Raw genomic sequence first — 18,287 nt, 5'->3', positions numbered from 1 at the left:
AACATTCATTAGAAGAAAGGAGTAGTGCTAGTAATGGTTTGGATGTGCCAAAATGCTTCAGGCAGTTCTTTCTTCTAGGCACTAGCAAGTCCCCTTCCTCATTAACCAAAGATACAGTCTAGCAAAACACTTCAATCCTTAAATTCACCCTGTTCAATGGAACCCTTAAATCTGAGCTGAAATCTCTCTGGGCTCAAATTGGACTTAAGCATGTCCTTAAAATGAAGTATACTACACTAGCACGTTGCTTGACTGTACTTCTCAGCACTGAAATACAGCAGTTTTACAAAACTTTACCATTCCTGGTAAATTGGGGAGTTAATTGGCGACTATATTTCTCACCAGTGAAGATTCCATTGGGGTTTTGGCCCAGTCTCAATTGCTGTCAGAGATCTGAGACTCACTAAAGCCTGCTCAGTACTATGTCTTGCATTCCTGTCTGGGTGCAAACATACCTGCAAAGTGGGGACCACAAAGCTTGGCCCCACTGCTGTTTCTAGATTTGTTCTACCAGGCAGCACACACGTGTATCTCTCAATCAGAAGCAGGCACCCAGTTGGGAAATTAATTCAGTCTTGCAGGATGAGTCTTTTCTCTCCCGTCTGCCTAGCATCCATGCTGGTGTTTCCTCATTCCTTCCCAGTGCCACAGGAATGCTGTTGCTGTGAGCTCAGGTTTTTCATGTGCTTCCAAGAATGCCCTTTAGAGACTGAAGGGTCAAGTGTGACACTGCATGTCCTGGTGGAAACTGGCGTCCTCCTGGCGAGGCGGGTGAGGAGCGCTGTGGATTGGGGCAGAGGAGTCTCGGGTTGATCTAACACTAATTGCATCTGATCTTTGTCTCTAAATTAGGTGGCAGCTCTCCCAAAAACACATGCTTAGTGTGTTTTCCAGCCTCTTTGGCTTTTACCCACAGAAGAATTATTTCACCAGGTGAGTGACTTTCCTGTTGTTCTGGAATTGTTGCTAGTGAGGGAATATCTCAGTTCCTCACAACTTCATCTGATTAAGAGCTGACTTGCAGCAAAAGTGACTTGGGTTAGAGATAAAGCGAACATATCCAACTGTAAAGCTCTGGAATGGATCCTCTAGGTATTCTTATAAGCAGGGTAGGTGAACCCCTGTCAGTTTAGGCAGTGCTGCTCCTGCTTTACTGCCTGAGAGGTGGAATTCCTGTGGCTTCCTAAGGGCTCTTCCCATCCTGTGATTTTTGTTTTGTGATTTTTTGCATATGAAATCTCACTGAAAAGGAGAGACCCAAACTCTGAAAAACAAGGTTTCACTTGCTGATTTCTGGAAATTTTGCACAGAATGGGGTCTGATAGGAGCTCATGGTTGTGTCATTCCCTGTTCTAAACCTTGTGCTATGGGCTTCTCAGAGCTCCTCCAGACATGGGAAGGTGAACTGACTGGTTAAAGTCACACAATACAGGGAAAGTAGGAGCAGAAGCCAAGTTTCCAATCTCCTTGTCATGCACCTTAAACACTAAAAAACTTAATTTCCTTGAATTAATACTGGCCCAGGCTGACTCCTGTATTCCTGCCACCTGACTGGCCTATGCAATGTCAGGCATTTCAGTCTTTTGCTGTTTAATTCATTTTGCTGCTATGGTGCAGGGTGCGGTAGATATTACCAAAGGAATGATTGTATGTTTGCCAGTATTTTTGATTCTTTCCAGGCAAAGAGCAGATTTTCACAGCCAGGCTCAACACCTTGAATTTTCTACTTTCATTTCCAAAGTGTATGATATTGGTCATGATAGGAAACTGAAAAAAACCCAGAAAATTCATGCTGTGTTTGACAAGGCAGTGACCATTCTGGGCAGCACGTTACAAGGGTAATGGGCTGCAAATCAAACTTCTGCTGCTGTGCTGCAGAGGATTAGTCACAGTTCATCTACCAGCAAAATGGAGGTAGTAGTAGTTACTATCTCAAACTCTGGAGGCTCAAAGCTTAGAACTTTTGGGATCATTTAAACGACGCTGCTACGGATGGGCACAGTATTCTATCTCCTGTTAACAGCACTGGAAAATTTCAAAAGCTTGATGGATAAAGAAGCAATAATTGTTGGATACGGGACCAGGAAAATATTTGACCACTGGTTTTGTCTGAAATACTAAATGAAGAACACTTATCTCTCATCTTGGGCCAAAGGGGTTTTTTTTAGTGTTCATATACTTCCCCTAGACACCAGCTGACACAACACAAGGGCTGTGGCAGCTCTGCAAGAACACCTGAAGAAAGAAAACCAAAACAGGCAACAATTCCTGTGTCTATCTTCCATCGCGAGCTCCACCACGCTGAGATTGACAGACATGGGTGCCAGGAAACCCCTGGTGATGACCACCTGCTCCTGGTGGAGGAAAATCCCATTGTGACTGATCCTCGGGGCACAATGCAGGAGCACAGCCTCGCAGCCCAACACTCAGCTGTCAGGAGACAGGTGAACTGTAGGTTCTGCAGGAGGGAACTGAACCTGGGTTTACAGGGCCTCAGGCGAAGGCTTTGGCTGCTCAGCTGGAGCTGGTGCTGCAGTCTCTTCCATCAGGGAATCAGGCGTGCCCGTCTTTCACAAGAGGCCAGGTTCACAGAGCGCTGCTGGCTCTCCAGGTAACACCTACGGCACAGCACCCTGGTGACTCAGGCGCCGTTCGGCTTTGCTTTAGGATCTCAGCAGGGTTAACACCAGCTGGGCAGCTAGGACAAGGCTGGGGTACTTCTAGTCACAGTCCCACTGCTTAGAAAACACCTGCAGCCATGGCTGCTCATGCAGATGTAGCTGCAGTGCCCCGAAGGAGACAATCTGACCCTGGCAGGCCTCTGTTCCTGGGGGGAATTTAGCACCTCTGGTACACAGGGCCAGCATGAGACACCAAATCAACCCTAGAGGGGGGTTTGCATGAGGACTAAATTTTGGAAATGCCATGCTTTCCCTTCTGAGGGGGTCTGCCAGGGTGGGGTGAAATCTCTTGGGGTCTCTGGGAAGTACACTGGTTTTGGCAGCCACGGAAAGTGGAGAGAGGCTGAATCACAATTTTCTGCTACAGCTTAAGTATTTTAGGCACTGACTGTCCTTTATTTTGTGTCCAAATGAGCAATCTTGCCCTCCTGGGGCTGTCAAGCACTGACTGTGGACATTAAAGCTGGTAATGGGATAAGATGTAAACATCATCTTGAAAGCACACACCAGAGCCCTTTATTTTAAAAATGAAATACATTTGAAGTGCCTACAAATCTGCGCAGAAATCTCCTTCCAAATGAGTAAGGTTTGGCAAGGCTCCCCTTCACAGCCTGAACACAATGTAACCCTTCTGCCTTTCCGTTCTCTTCAGGGCAGACGCAGATACCGAACAACTACTTAAAGGGTAACATTCCATTATAAAAACAATCATACTCAACATCCCAATTTATTTTAATTGCAGTCCTTAGAAATAGCCACAAAACAATCAAACAGAAAGCAATCAGAAAATAGTTTCCCTTCCCCCTCTCCTTAGTATTCGCGACAAGTCTTATTTTGAACTGTGAACAGGCAGCTCCTTTGGAACTCCCTGCACCTTTTTCACCTCCCCTCACGTTGTTCTTTGCCCCAGCTGGAGAACAACAGATTAAAAGTTGGTTGGAGAAGCATCTAAGACTCAAAAGGAGCCCTGGACAAAACTTCCCTGTGAAAAGCTGGATCCTGCAAGGCACAGGGTGCATTTCTGGGCCTACAGCTCTCCTGGCTGCGGGATGCAGAGCAGGAAGGTGATGCTCACAGGGTCGGGGCCGCCTCCAGCCCCGTTCCCCCCCGCCCAGGTACCGGGAGCCGCTGCCGCCCGTTCCCCCCCAGCCGCGGCGCAGCGCAGCCCCCTCCCGCCGTGCGGCCGTCCCGGCCCCGGCCCCGGCCCCAGCCCTTACATGGACAAATCTGCCTGCAGGGAAAGGCAGGAATTTGGGCCCTTGACGTCAGCCGCGGGCAGAGCGCGGCAGCCCGGCAGAGCGGGAGGCAGCGGCCGCCGCTTTCGCTTTTTGTTTCGGGGCCGTCCCGCCGAGCTCGGGGCCGCCGGCCGCCCCTCCCTGCGCCCCAGGGGAGGTAAGGGCCGGGGGGGGCGCGGACGGAGGGATGCGGGAGGCGGGAGCGTCGCGGCCGGGGGGATGCGGGGAGGCTGACGGACCGGAGGCAGGGAGGAGGGAGGGAGGGAGGGATGTGCGGGGCGGAGCGCGGGAGGGGCTGCCCGGGGGCCGCGGCGGGAGCGGCGCGGGGGTTCCCGAGCCGGGAGCGCGGGAGGGGCCGCAGGGGCACGCCGCGGGGCAGGGGCGCGGAAGGGGCCGCCGGGCGGAAGGAAGGGGCCGGCGGCGGGGCCGGGGGCGGGCGGTGCGGGGCGGCCCCGGAGGGCGGTCCCGGTGCCACCCCCGGCCCGCCCCTCGCCACCTCCTCCCGCCGCCGCCGCCGCGCTCGCCTCCGCTGCCTCCTCCCCCGAGGTATTGTTGCAGATAATAACTTGCCCCCTTCCTCCCCCCACCCCCGTCCGCTCGCCGAGGCAGCTGTGCCACAGCTGGAACCCCCGGCCGGGGCGGGGAGCGCCGCCGGCCGCCCGGGGGGGCCGCCCTGGCTCCTCCCTCCGCCCGGGGCGCCGCGGCCGCCGGAGGGGCCGGCCCGGTGCGGCGTGGGCTCGGCCGCGGGGCGGGGGCAGCGCCGGGCCCGGGGCAGGGGGAGCTTCCCCGGTGCCAGAGCGGCCCCGGTGCTCGGCTCCCGGGCGGTGTCGGCGGGCGGGGTGAGGCGGGCCGGGCCCCCCGAGCGGACGGGCCGGTGCCGCAGGTGCACCTGGCCCGGGCGGGGGCTGCCGCAGCCCCGCCCCGCCGCCCGCCGACCCCCGGCCGCGGCTCGTAGTAAATAATAAGTTGAGTAAAGCTCCGGCAGCTTTTTATATGCCGGGGGAGGCCCTGCCTTCCCCACCAGGTAAGGACGGAAAAGTTTCCCACACCCTGACGTCACCCACGGCTTTTTTTTTTCTTTTTTCTTTTTTTTTTTTTTTTTTAGCATAAGTTTTTTTTGCCCTCCCCCTTTCTTGCTCTTCTCTTTTGAACAGGCAAACCTTACTCCTGCCATTGCTCAGGAGCACTCCCCGCGCCCCGGGGCTGTGCTAGACGCCGGCAGGGCTCCCGAGGAGGCGTTGATGAAGCAACTCCTGCCTAATTGCTCTGCCTCCTGTACCTCGAGGTGCAGCTTGGCCCTGCTGGTGAAACAAGCGAGAGTTGCCTTCTCCTGCTTTGTTTTGATTATTTTTTGTTTGTTTCCTATTTCCTACACCAGTAGGAATTGACTTTTTAGCCCAGTTGTGTTGTTCTTGAGTTAGTTTCCTGTCTGTTTATTTCTGTTTTGCTAGGCAATTGGTACACAAAAGTTAAAGGAGCTTGCAGCAGCCATAAAACCTGCTGATATGTCTCCCTGCACATCTGGAACACCTTGGTCCCTCTGCACAAAGGGATTTTGACCCGTGCAAAAAAGAAAGGTCTCACATAGAAGCCACAACTGTTTTTGCACACATTCCAGGATTTCTAACTTACTTACCTGTAGAGTTTGTGCTTGTACATTCTAGGAATGATTTCTGGGGTAAGAATTGCGAGAGTGGGGAGTTCCTGGGAGCTGGGTGATAGAGCAGGTGCCAGCTCACCAAGTATTAGGAAAGTATGGGAACATGCAAAGCTGGAGGACACAGCATTTCATCTCTATGTTAATAATGTGGCTGTGTTCTTGCTGAAAAATGTTGGCTGCTGTCCTGGGTGTAGTTCAGCCTGCTGTGCAGCAGGACAGTTTAGGGATGTGGGGGACTTTCTAATTATCCCCACCTTGTCTGAAGCAGGGCTGGCCTACACAAGGCTAAATAATACTCTGTGATTTCCCTTGGAAAATATGTGTGTCTGTGGATAAAGATTTATTGTTGAAAATTACTCTCTCTCTGTTGGCTTGGTCTGTCTCACCCTGTCCAACCTATGACCTTACAGCCTATTGCTCCTAAATTTATTAGCTTTGTTATTCCCTTATTTCAATTGTTTAGCCTTTGTTGGAGGCTTTTTCCCTGCAGGATGGGCTATCAGCAGCTCATTGTGTGGGTGGTGGCCACAGAGCCACCTGTCAGCAAACCCCTACCCTCCCTGTCAAATCCTGCCTTTAACTTTGTTATGATGCAGGTGCTGCTAATGGGCCCTTCAGGCCTGTTGCCCTTGTTCCATAGATGGTTTTCCTTTAATTGTTTTATTCAGGTTTTCTTTTTCCACCTGGCTCAGCTTGTGTGGGCTGGGAAAACCTGCCAGATCAGGGACACTTGGGTCCAGCAGAGCAGCAGCAGTAGTAAGTTACCATCAGTAATGGTCCTGTAGGGAGATGCTGTGTGGTGGGTAGGAGACCTGCTTCCCAAAAGTCAAAGTCACTCCCACCCTGTGTGGCTGTGGGCACATTGGCTGTGTGTGTCCCATGTTGCCAGCAGTCCTGGTTGGTGGCCTGCAGCCCTTGTATGCTGTCTGGGTAAGCTCCAGGGTGGAAATGAAAGATGTGTCCAGGAAAATGAAGCTAGAACTGTCTCATTAAAGCATCTTTAGGTGCAGCTCCAAGCTGCTCTGAATTGCTGATGTTCAGTCTCCATGGTGCCTGGGTCAGTGAGAATTAGTGCTTTTCTTGCTGTGCAGCTGTCTCTGTCTTGCCAGCCCTGATTGCCTGGTGTGGTTGGTACTGGTGGGGCAGAGATGCTGGTATGGAGCTGGCAGCAAAACTCCAATTCCTGTTTCACAGAGGTGAGATTTTTACGTTTGGAACATGTTTGGCGATCAGCCTGGATGTCAGGCCAGGATGCTGGTGAGGATGCCCATCTCAGTGTGGGTTCCAGCTCTGTGAATCCTTTCTCTTATTCATGTTGGGTGGAGAGTCACCCAGCTTTAGGGGATAAAAGTATTGAATGACGTTGTCAGTGTGAAGCACATGATGATGTGCTGCTGTGAAACCAGGAAAAACGGGCAAAAGCCTGGCTTTAGACTGGCAGGTCAGAAGTGATATTCGGGTCTTGGGAATCATGGTTGGTTAGTTGTCTTATCTCCTGGAAATTTGCAGAGCACATTGTATTTTCAAGTTGGATTACCCTGAGAAACACCTTCAGCTGTGCTGTGCTAGTGAGGTAATGGGCACAATGAGGAACTGGTGCAGTGTAATTCAGGCTTTCAAGCAGTGTAATGGCAGATTCAGGTGTGTATCCCTTGTAAAGCACTTGTTTCTCTAGGATGTTCAGGGGTGAAGCTCCAGAGCTGGACTAGTGAGTTTTGCAAGGTACCTAATAGTGTTGGTTGCAGTCTCAGGGGAGCTGGAGTGCTTTTACATATATTATCATCAGTATGTATTTTTAATTATAACTCCTAGTAGGAATTATGGTGTGGGGGTTCATGCTCAGAGTGGAGACTTCATTCTGTTTTGAAGCCTGGCTGTTGCCTTTTTCGTTAAAATTACTGCTTGTATCCGCCTGCCTTACTATAAAGCTTAAGTAATACTCTTGTGATCAAACTTTTGTATGCAGTTTTGGAGAGGGATAGTAAGAATGGCAGGGAGCTGGAAAACTTGAGGGAATTTTACAAATAGTATGGGATCACTCCTATTAAAAGGATGCAGGTTAGAAAGGTGTCAGAGAAAGAGTGAGTGCTGTGGAAAAGGGATGTCTGTTCCTCTGTAAAAATGAAAACCAAGGTGAAAGTGGTGGATTCAAAATGAAGAAAGTTAAGTGCTTTTCAGTGTAACTAATGGTGGCTTTGATCATGCAGAATGTTTCTGAGAAGAAGAGTTCAGCCAAGTCTGGAAAGAAGATGGGATGGTTGTGTGAGTGTCAGGCACGTGGAGAGTTGTACCAGCCTGTGGTGGTGCCTGTTGTATCAAAAACATCTAATTGGAAAGAAGAAACAGTTTCATGTAGGTTTCCATGAAGCATCTCTGGCTGACACTAGATAGACGCAGATAGAGAAAAGCAGTAGCTTGGGTGGATGACAAATTGTTCCAAGAACAGTTTCCGTGTGTCTGTGGAAACAAATACCCTCAGGGTGCCCGCAGTGGTTTCTCTATTGCTCTGCCCATCGTGGTTGTGTGAACAATACATTCTCAGTGGCTTTTTGTTGCTCCTCAAGCTTCTGAAGGCCTTACCCCATAGCTCTGCCTTTCTCCTACTGAGCTCTTCTCTCCCTGACGTGGCTTTGAGAAACACTTGCACACTCTGCTCTGGCTGGCCCCAGATGCTGGGTTTCACCTTTAACTGATTGTCCAGGCTCTGGTGTGCTCTGTAGCAGCCCTGCTAAGCTGGAGATAAGTCCCTGTGAATGCATGGAGAGGTTTTAAAGATGGCATCAGGATGGTGAAAAAATTTACACTGGCCAAGAGTAGGTCCCTTCCAAATCAGGGTATTCTATGATTCTTTAAATATGGATGTGCTTTTTAGGTACTTTCTTTTTGATGGGGAGAAACCTTCAGGAAAGTAAGATGAATACAAAGTCCATGTGACCCAGCAGAAGTCTGTGATTCAGCATCTGTGTTTGCTGTGTGCACATGTGAGTGTGACAGTGATGCTCCTGTCTGCAAGACAAGGTCCTCCACACCCCAGTAGCTTCCTCATCTCCCTTTGCTCTCGCTCTTGTATCAGTGTAGTTCTGTGAAAAGCTAGAGAGATTACTGCCATTGCAGCCAGAGCAGAGGAGGAACGAGCAAAGGAGATGGAAACCATAAATTATGAAAGGATGTGGGTTATCTGATGCACAGATTCACAAGGAACAATGCCTTTAAAGAGTGTGGGTTATACATAGGAAAATACATGAAATAACTTTACAAACAAGGGTTCCAGAGGAGGGATTGGAGGGAAGATCTTGTGTTTAGTGTCTGTGTGTGCATTGGAGGAGAGCATCAGTTAAGTTTGAAGAACTTAGTGTTTTCCTCTTTCTGATTTAGGAAGCTCTTTGTTTTGCAAAATAGAAACAAACAGAGAAAAGAAAACAACAAATCAAACCGAAAACCACAGACCAGAAAAAAACCCCACAAAACATTAAAGCTTTTGAGAGCTTATGCCTGCCTGAGAAGCAGAGTTTACCAGGGTTGGTTCTTTTCATTCATCCTGCTCCTGGGCATGGCAGGCCATGTAGGGCTGGCAATGTTTTCCAGTCCAAACATGAAAAAAACTAAAACCCGTTACCCACACTTAATCATTGCAATTATGTTTATCGGTAGAGACAACTCAGTGGAGATTCTGTTTTGATCTCCAAGAGCTGGTTTCGATCAGGTTCTGAGCAACTGCAAGAGCTGGCATGAAAATGATCTTTTTTTAAGTCACTGTCAGCAAGTCTCTGTCATTTTAGACTGTCAGTATCTGTTGTTGGGATCTGTGGGTGACAGTGACACACACGTGTGAGTCAGAAGAACTCCCAAACTATCACAATATGCTCAGAGAAGGAAAACAAACATCGGTGGAGTTGTGGGCTGCTGATAACCTTTTCTTAGACAATGTTATAAGCGTTTGAGTGTTGCAGGCTGTTAGGATGTTTTCTGTTGCCCTTGATGGCATAAGGGAACTTTGGAATACTGTGATTCCTCAGCAAACCCATAAATTGCTTAGGTTGGTGTGAGAGCAGGGAGGGGTGCATGAGGGTCTCTGCTTATGCCAGTTTTGTTGCTGGGTAATAGCCCATGACCCCTCTTTGGGGTTTGCAGATCTGGATGGGAGGGATCCTATCTTGTGCCTTAGAGAGTTTATGCACATGAGCACCTTCTAAACTCCTGGCTGCCTTCCTCCCCTTGCTCCTGCTGCTCAGTGATGCTTCAAAGCAGGAAAACTTCTGCCAAATCTTGGATGATTTTGCTGCCAGTGGAATAGTTAGTTCAGATTTAATGTGGCCATTATCTTTACGTAATAAAGTATCAGCTAACTTGCCATAACTATCTTGTTTAATGTCTATTAAAAGCCCCACATATTTCACTCGCTGGGTGAAATTTAATAGAAGTTCATCTAAGCATTTACTGCATATTTAATTTAAAAATAAGTTGATCTCCATGACTGGAGTAACAGGCACTAAGGATTTAATTAGCATTTAGTAAACTGCCCTGTTAGCTCTGAATTGCACAGTCAGGTCTTGTTTATGCATCAATTTGTAACTACCCTCTCATTTTTTTTATTTTTTTCTTTGGCCATTTGATCTCATTGTGGGGAGCTGGAGTCATCTTCTATTCTCCCTCTGCTCCTGATCTCTTCTCACATGGAGAGCCTGTGTTAGGGCTGTGGGCTGGAATACTGCCGAGGAGTCATGGCCCAGCTGCTCAGTTGTGAGACCAGCCCAGACAGCTGGGCAAAGGCAGGTGGGATGGAGGAGACTGAATTGACAGGTTGTCCCACAGGCCTTGAAAAGGGATCTGTGGAGCCCCATGGGGTGGGTAGGGTTGCGCTGTGTAGTGGGTTAGAAATGGTCCAGCTTCAAACCTTCCCTTAAACTTGGCTCTGTTATGTTTAAGTATCTCCTGTAGGGCTTTTTCAGTGGTGTGGCTGCTGCATGGAATTCAGGGTGGTGAGGTTTCTTTTTTGGATGAAGAATGTTGGGGTGTTGTTACAGGTGGCTTGTGGGTGGTCCTGCTGCAGTGGCTGTGGTGGTTGTACACCAGCTGGGGTGGTTTCTGTGTCAGTAATGTGCGTGTGCATTTTCAACGTGCTGTGTGCACGTACCCTAAGGAGATCTCTGTTTCAGCAGTTTATTACCTCACCTTAACAGATTTGAATTACTCCACTTAGTGAGGCATGAATGAAAGCAAGGAGTCTCCCAGATAGTGCAGGCAGCAGCGGCTGGGCTGGGAGAGTGATTGAATTAGCAGCTGATAAGTGGTTGTAGCTCCAGCTGCTGCATCATCACTGCCTCACTAGCCTGGGTGTCAGTGAAGTCCCTGTTCAAGCTCTTTGCTGAGGGACATCAGCTGGCTTGGATTTGACACGCCTTGTTGTTTGAGATAGAGACTTGATTTGCTTGTCGTGGGTTTGGGCAAACCTTGAGAGAGAGATACCTCAAGGTATTTAGTGTGGCCAAGACAAGCCTGTAATCTGGATATCCCCAGAAAAAAATGGATAGTGATTGTGGCAGCCACATGGCAAACCTGTAGTTGTTGTGTGCTGCGAACTTTGTTAAAAGAATGGTTGTAAAGTTGCAAAGTCCAAGTGCTCCAAAGCTATGACATGCCAGAATGAAGGTCGTTGAAACCCTAATTTCAGCCTTCCATGCAATCAGGTTTTATGATATAGCCACTTAATTGCCAGAGCACCTACTCTTTGTGCCCAGAGTGGAAGGTGATGCTTAATGAGCATCCATTCAGTTGCTTTTCTCTTTGTGCAGTGTGTGGCCCCAAGTCTTCTTTATCATGTACTGTTCAAATTCGAGACAGAATGCAGAGTTGTTAATTTTCTATTGTGCTTTTCTGGAGCACTCTTTGCTCTTTCATTGGAGCGCTTTGGAAGTTGGAGGAACTATTTTCGTAGTGCCTTCCCAATGCGAAGGGAAATTATTCTTGCCATTTTACTGGTGGGACACTGAGGCTTGGAGAGGCATGTAACTAGCTGTCTCACATCACCCTTGACACTGAAATCATGGAGTAAAAAGGAGTTAGACCAGGGTTGTTCTCTTAAGTGTGCAGTCATAACTGATAATAAAGCAAAGAAATGGTTGGGAAGAATTGTTTGTAATTACAGACTGAAGTTAACATCCTTTCTGCTCAACTCTGGAGATTACTCTGAACTGTTCCTTGCACTTATGCTTATCTTCTCCCATATTTCCTGCTGTACCTGCCTCTTATGCATTATCATCATTATCTTTGAGTGTGGGCAAAGCCTGTACTTACCTTGCATGAGTATTAAAATACCTAGCTTAGTGTGGAAGCTGGTCTTTGCCTCTGGCATTTGGAGGCTAGAGCAGCTTAATGCTGTTGGAATTGAAATGTGGTGGTGAGGAGGTCCAGAAATGAGCCACAGAGATGGTTAAGGTCTGGGGGTATTTATGTATAAAAACATCTTTCAAGGAGTAGAAATAATGAGGACTTCACATCATCTGTTAGATGCTTCCTCAGTGACTTGTTTTACCATGTGAAGTGTGACTGACATTTTTCATGGTTGGAGCTTCTTTTAAAGCTTATTCATCACTTCTGATTCTGCAGGCTATTTTTTTGGAGAATGAGAATTATGCCTTCCTTAGCACAGTTTCACTTTGGTGATTTTTCAGAGAATCCATTTCTTTTTTTGAGTTCCTTGGGATGCAGAGACGAGCTTGGAAAACACGACATTGCATCTTTGCCATTTAAGGAGGTCTTGGTGAACTTCTGCGTAGTAAGTTTGAAATTCAAGTGTATGAGTAATCCAGCTGAACTCTGCAGTTACTTGTGTGCCTGAAGATAAGCGAGTGTTTTAGCACCGTCTTGTACCCAAATCCTAACCTGTTCCCAAGGCAGATGGATGGGGAACAGCAAAGTGCAGTAGGGTTAAAGTTACTGGGGAGATGTCTGGCTTCTTTCCTACTGTAGCATGCAGAGTGACCAGAGCCTCACTGCAGTGAAGAGTCAGCCTTATACAGAGCAGGAGATACCACTGTGAGTTGTGCAGACATTTGCAGACTTTAGCAGCGGCATTAAGTGAAGGACTGTGGGGCAGAACCATATTTTGGAAGTTTGGATGATGCCTTGGACCACTGCATTGCTGCAGGAATGAGCAGGGGTTCTTGGCATGTAGTGCCTCTTTGAGTGTCTCCCTTTGCGTCTGAGGTTTGGGAACGTGGCCAGAGCAGCAGGTGGACTTAAAACAATATAAATGAGCATGTCTTTCTAAAGCACAGCCCCCACCCAGGTCCTTGAAGTGTCTGGGTGAAAGGATGGCAGCTCACAGAGTGCCTGTGTGTCTCCTTCCATGGCTTGGCACGGCGTGTTTTGCTCTGTTGTGTGGGAGAACTGTGAACTTGGGGTGTGTGGAGGCTGGGGAAATTTTTAAGGACTACATCATAGCCTGAGAGAAGGAGCTATGAGAGCAGAGCTCGTTGCCTTACTACGAGAATCCCTGCAGGGTGTGTTCATTTATAAGTCATTCTAGATGAAGTTAGTTACTCCATGTGCCCTCATTGCACACACAGCCTACAGGAAGTGTGTTGTGGGCACTGTTCCTACAGCTGGGTATCAGATTTCTGGGGATGCAGGGTGGGTGGCTTGATATCACCTCACCTTTGCACTGGTGGGTGTATCGCTTTTCTGTGCTCTGCCCTGGGATTGGATCCAGAGGATTGCTCCAGTGTGTTACAGTGATCATCTGTGCTGCTTGTCCCCACCCTGTCTGGGGTCAGGCCACTCTCTGGGCTCTTGTACTCAGATCCACATCACCCTGCTTCCCTGGCTGCCATGGCCCAAGCCTCTGATCTCTATTCATTTGCACACCTGAGGTGGTGTGTTAGGTCTTGGGTTATGCTGTCAAATGCCAGAAGTCAAGTGAAAGTCGTCTGCTCCAGCTTTGTTGGCTTCAGGGCAGCTGCCTGCCTCTGTTGGCTGTTCCCTGTCCCTTGAAGTGCGGTGAGGCACAAGCAACCTGATGGGTTTTTGCAAGAACTCTTGATAAATTTCTTGTGTCTCAGGTGGTTTGATTCATGCCTGATTAAGGGTGTGCCCACTTTCATGGGTGGAGCTGGATGTGCAAAGGTAGCTGTGTTATCAGAAAGTCACTATATCATCTCATTTAGTTTCAACTCCCTTGGTAGAAGCACCTGCTAGAATGGGAATATATTTTGTGTGTTTTAGTTGTGCACATTCTACCTGATGGAGAATGAAAGTGATTCCAGGTGCTTTTGATCTCCAGAAAGACAAGACCTATCCATCTAATGAAGGACATGAGTAATTCTGGGTATGGTATTGCTATACTCCTGGGTTCCTTTTGTCCTTTGTTTTTTGTTTCCATATCCCATAGCCAAGATTTTCTTGTGTTGTCCATATCTCCAAATTTGACCAGTAGCATCTTGGGCTGGGCCTGGCACTTGTTTTGCTACTTGGAGGAGAGTTGTGAATCTGGCAAACAGTGTGCATCAAATTCCTGTGAAGCCAAGCACAGAGCACAAGCTGCACCCATGAGGTGACCTCTGGGTCGGAGGAGGTCCTGCCCTGGGAGATGAAGAATGCTGAGAGGAGCAGAATGATTGACTTGTGAACATAGTGACTGATTATGAGCAAAGATCAAAAAGACGTAAAAAGTGCTTGTTAGCGGAATGTGACTAAGACAAAGACCTGATACGTGTTGAAATGTGTGGAGAAAAGGGAAGCAGTAGCTTCTGACAGAGCAGAGCTGTATGTGTAGGATTTGCAACTTGGTGCAAAGCAGTTCTGGGTCACGGGAACGTATGGCTGCTGTGGCTCTGCCACTGCAAGCCATTGTCACTTATGTCCCTGTAACAAATGTGCACGGTTCAATCTGGAACCCACTTGGGCTCTTCTCATCCTTCCCAGGGAGTTCATCTCCCTCATGGCTGCTTACTGCTGCAGTTTCTGAGCTGTGCATACTCCCTGTCTCATTCATCAGCCCTTACTCACAGGAGGCCTCAGTGTGAGGGAGGGACACCCAAGAGAAACATGAAACTTGTAAAGTCCCTTGCCACGAGGAATTTGGGTGGCTGATCAGCTGCAGCTGGGTGTTTGGGAGCCTGCTGAAGGTCTGTGGGCTGTGGGTGCGATCTGCAGCACTCCAGAGTGTGGGATGGAGCTTGGGGGAAGGTGGTTTTCCCCTGCAAAGGGCAACCCCCATCTGGGCGCTCCTGGCCCAGCCTGTTAGCAAAAGTCAGTTGTGCATTTGGATGGGGTAAAGTGGAGGAGGGGAGCAGTATGACTCACTGAAGTTATCGTCGACCAGAAGTAGGCTGTAAGCTATAGGGGACACCTCGTGCCTTCATCCTAAACCAGTGAAATGTGTCAGGGGAGATACAGCCCTATGTGCAAATACTGTGTGTGGGTTTGGGTTTTGGTCCAGCATCCATAAATAGGCCAGTCCCTTCCTTACGCTAGTGTTTGTGTGCACTTCTCAAACATGAACCAGCTAATCCCAACAGATGTTTGGCAGCCTCCAGAGCCCATAAGGAAGTTAAATATCATTGCACTTTGCTAGAGAGATGCCCAGGATTCCAGTAACACCTGCTAGAAGATCCCATTGGAGCCGTGTTGTGTTGGTGGCTGTGTGGGCTCGGCTCAGCAGGGCACCTGCTGCTGTTGCCTCAGGCTGCTCTGCCACTGTGTGAGGGCTGCCTGGGCTTCCATTGACATCAAAGACACTGCTTCCTTTAGTTTGTGAGGGAGAATGGGATTTAGCAATATGTTTATACGCTCCCACTGTATTCAAGTCCATTTGAAAGGAGAGAGCTGTGGGTTTTGTTTGCTGCCTGGCTTTGTCCATGGGCTGATGTGTCTACCTCTGTAAGGGTTGTGTGTGAAGTCCTGGTTGGACTGTATCCTTTACTTGAGTTCCTCTCTTTCCCCAACTGTCAACATTTAGTTGCAAGCTTTAACACCTCTGAGTACAAGGAAGTGGTGATTTATTCTGGAGTTGTCTCTGGACTCTCCAGTTTGTGATTCAAGAAGTCTTCAAGAAGGACTGAGGATCATATTCATTTCTCCTGGCCTCTGTTTCTGCTCTGGCTGGGTGGCTGTCCTGATTTTTTAGGCAGTGTTGTAATTATAAGGTTGATAAGTGAAGTGCTTGGGACAGCAGTAGGGTAGTTCTGGATTACTAATAAATCAAGCATTTTCCTTAGGTGTTTCCCCACTCAGTTCTTCCTCGGTCTCCATGGAATATAAATGATGGCTCTGAATACCTGCATGTAGTTAAACTTCCTGGAGTCTCCTCAGGGCACAGACCTCACCAGATTTTGCCATTCAGCACCTCAAGGACAAGTCTTGGGTGTGTTCTGTGATGACAGGGGCTGTGGGCTGCTTGTCCTGTCCCTCCTTGCTCTGACCCTGCTGCAGTCCCTTCACTGCACCAAGTGTGTGCATCTGACTCTAGCCCATGCTGCTAGCAGCTGCTGCCCAGCCTTTTTGTCTGCATTAGTTTAATTGAGTGAGGAGCTTGCAGGAGAAGCTATTCATTCCCCTGGTAACTGTGCTTGATAATCAGAAGTTATTCTGGGGGTGAAGGACTGGTACAGATTTGTTTACCTTGGTTGGGGATCCATATAACCCCTAATAGTTTCTTGCTCGTAGGAGCCGAGTGGACTTGGTTTGCTGCTAATTAAAAGCCAAAAGGGTATGTAGTCTTTTCCAAAATAATTACCATCTTTGGTGAACAGAACAAAACTGTGCTGACTTCCTATTTGTTTCCAAACCCCTTGCTTGTGCGTGTGTTACTTTGCACTGGCCCTGACACATGGGAGGGCCCCATCAGGGGCCAGCAGCTCCATCCTGTTGCACAGGGAATTTGTGCTTGAATCCTTTGTCTGCTGTTGGACCAAACGATAAATATAGAAGAATCACAGGGTTGTTAAAAATGTTATGAAGTTAATAATGACATTTGGGATCAAGGTTGTGCTTTCTTGGTCGGAAGCCGTTAAAGGCGATAGAAGTGAATGTGTGTACCCTGTGTGCCAGAGTGTGTTTTTATCTTGGCTTTTTATGGGCTAAAAACCAGCAAGAAGAAGAAAAAGTTTTGAATGTATGTGTGTGTGCTCACTACCAGGAACCCCAGTTCCTAGATAGTTTAGTTTCTATCAGTAATTGGTTTCAGATATACATTAACTTCGATTCATGTGTTGAGTTGGGTGTGCTGTTACGGTGGAAAATGCCCCCTTTCCTTTCTGTTTGCCCAGTCTTGGTTTCTGTCAAGTTTTGCCTTTACAGGACTGTACCTGCAGCAGGAGGGGGTCAGATGGTCTTCTCCTTTTTTGGCTGGTTCTGATTGTCCATGCAAATGTTTGTGCTCTTTCTGTGCAAATTGGAGGGGTTGGCTGATGGCACTGCTGGGTTGAGGGCTGAAAGACATCCAGTCCAAAGCGGCTGGGCTCCCTGGAAGCAGGGGCTCGAGCTCTGCAGCTGCTGTTTGCTCTGTGTGTGAAAGGCAGAAGCACGTCTCCAGCCTTCTGTTTATCCTCACCATTACCTCATGGTGGGGTTTGGGCCTCTGAGCTCCTGCTGGGCTAGGAGGAATGGCTGTCTGGGCAGCAGTCAGTGGCTGAGCATGCATCCTCTCAAAGGAATGGTACTGGGGTGGGCAGGAATCTCTTAGGACTAAGTTCAGAGGCTGGGACAGGATCAGCTCCATTCATAATGCTCTGGAAATGGATGTGTTTGACCTGCTGTAGAGGCTGGTGATGGTAGCCGTGCCCGCTCATCTGCAATGCCCCCTTTTGCCTTCGCACCCTGAGTACAAAAGTGAGTTGTGTTCACTTCGCACAGGGATCATTCCCAAAATTTCTGTGCTCTGCTGTGGCATGTGCAGGGAGCAGCAAAGGGGCTGTTATTTTCTTAATCTGCCTGTTTGATGAGGCAGTATCTGGCTGTGCCCTTAGCAACGGGTTTTTTAATGCAGATCAAGTCTCCTGTTTTAATTGACTAAGAAAAAAGAACTTGAAGAGGGTATGAACCCATGACCTTGAGATAAATAGTTTCTTATTGAGCTCCTGAGCCCCTAAGCCGCCCCCTCTTGTGAAAGTAGCGTGGTTTAATCAAAGGTCAGAGGCTTTGTTGCTTCTGAACGCCTCAGAAAAAGAGGGTGACATGAGAGAGTTCTCCCTGGTCCTCTGTGACTGCAGTCATTTTTGGCCTGTCAAGTTCCCTTTGAGCTCGCTGTGCTTGTTCTCTGTTCCTGGGTGATGGCTCTCTTGACCTTCTGTGGTCTCTGTGAATGCTGATAAAGACCTGGTGATCAGGTCAGCTGTGTTTCTGGGGGTTGGAACTATATATATGGTGGCTATGGGCAAATGGCTTTTGCGAGGCTGCTGTGAGCCCCTGTGTGCAACATGCAGATTCACAGCCCTGATAGGTCATAGCCTTTGCTTGCCAGCTCTTCCCACACCGCTCCCACGCGTGTCTCCTGTTTCTAGGCTGAAGGCCAAGTGTGGTATCTCACACTCTGCTGTGTGGTCAGTCTTGGCATGTGCTGACTTGTGCTTGGCCACTGATGCCTGAGATGTTGCAGTTGATCACGAAGGTCCCCCCTCATTTTATTCTGTGTTTCCTTCTTGGGTGGTGACCATATGTCTGTACCTCTTGTGAGAGGAGCAGTATTAGTCTGTCTGTCTCCTCCTCTGCCTT

At 48.5% G+C, this 18,287-nt stretch overlaps 1 long non-coding RNA gene across 1 annotated transcript in view; it reads left to right on the top strand.

Annotated features, from left to right (window-relative positions):
* Positions 1 to 4,169: 4,169 nt before the first annotated feature.
* LOC311157321 overlaps positions 4,170 to 18,287 on the top strand; it is a 28,497-nt gene continuing 14,379 nt past the window's right edge. Inside the window, exon 1 of the long non-coding RNA XR_014616408.1 lies at positions 4,170 to 4,462. This is a non-coding gene — a long non-coding RNA (uncharacterized lncRNA). The remainder of the gene's footprint in view (positions 4,463 to 18,287) is intronic.

This window comes from Fringilla coelebs (genome assembly GCF_963513975.1).
Source record: "Fringilla coelebs genome assembly, chromosome: 10".
NCBI lineage: Eukaryota > Metazoa > Chordata > Aves > Passeriformes > Fringillidae > Fringilla > Fringilla coelebs.
This window is presented reverse-complemented; position numbering and strand designations above follow the sequence as displayed.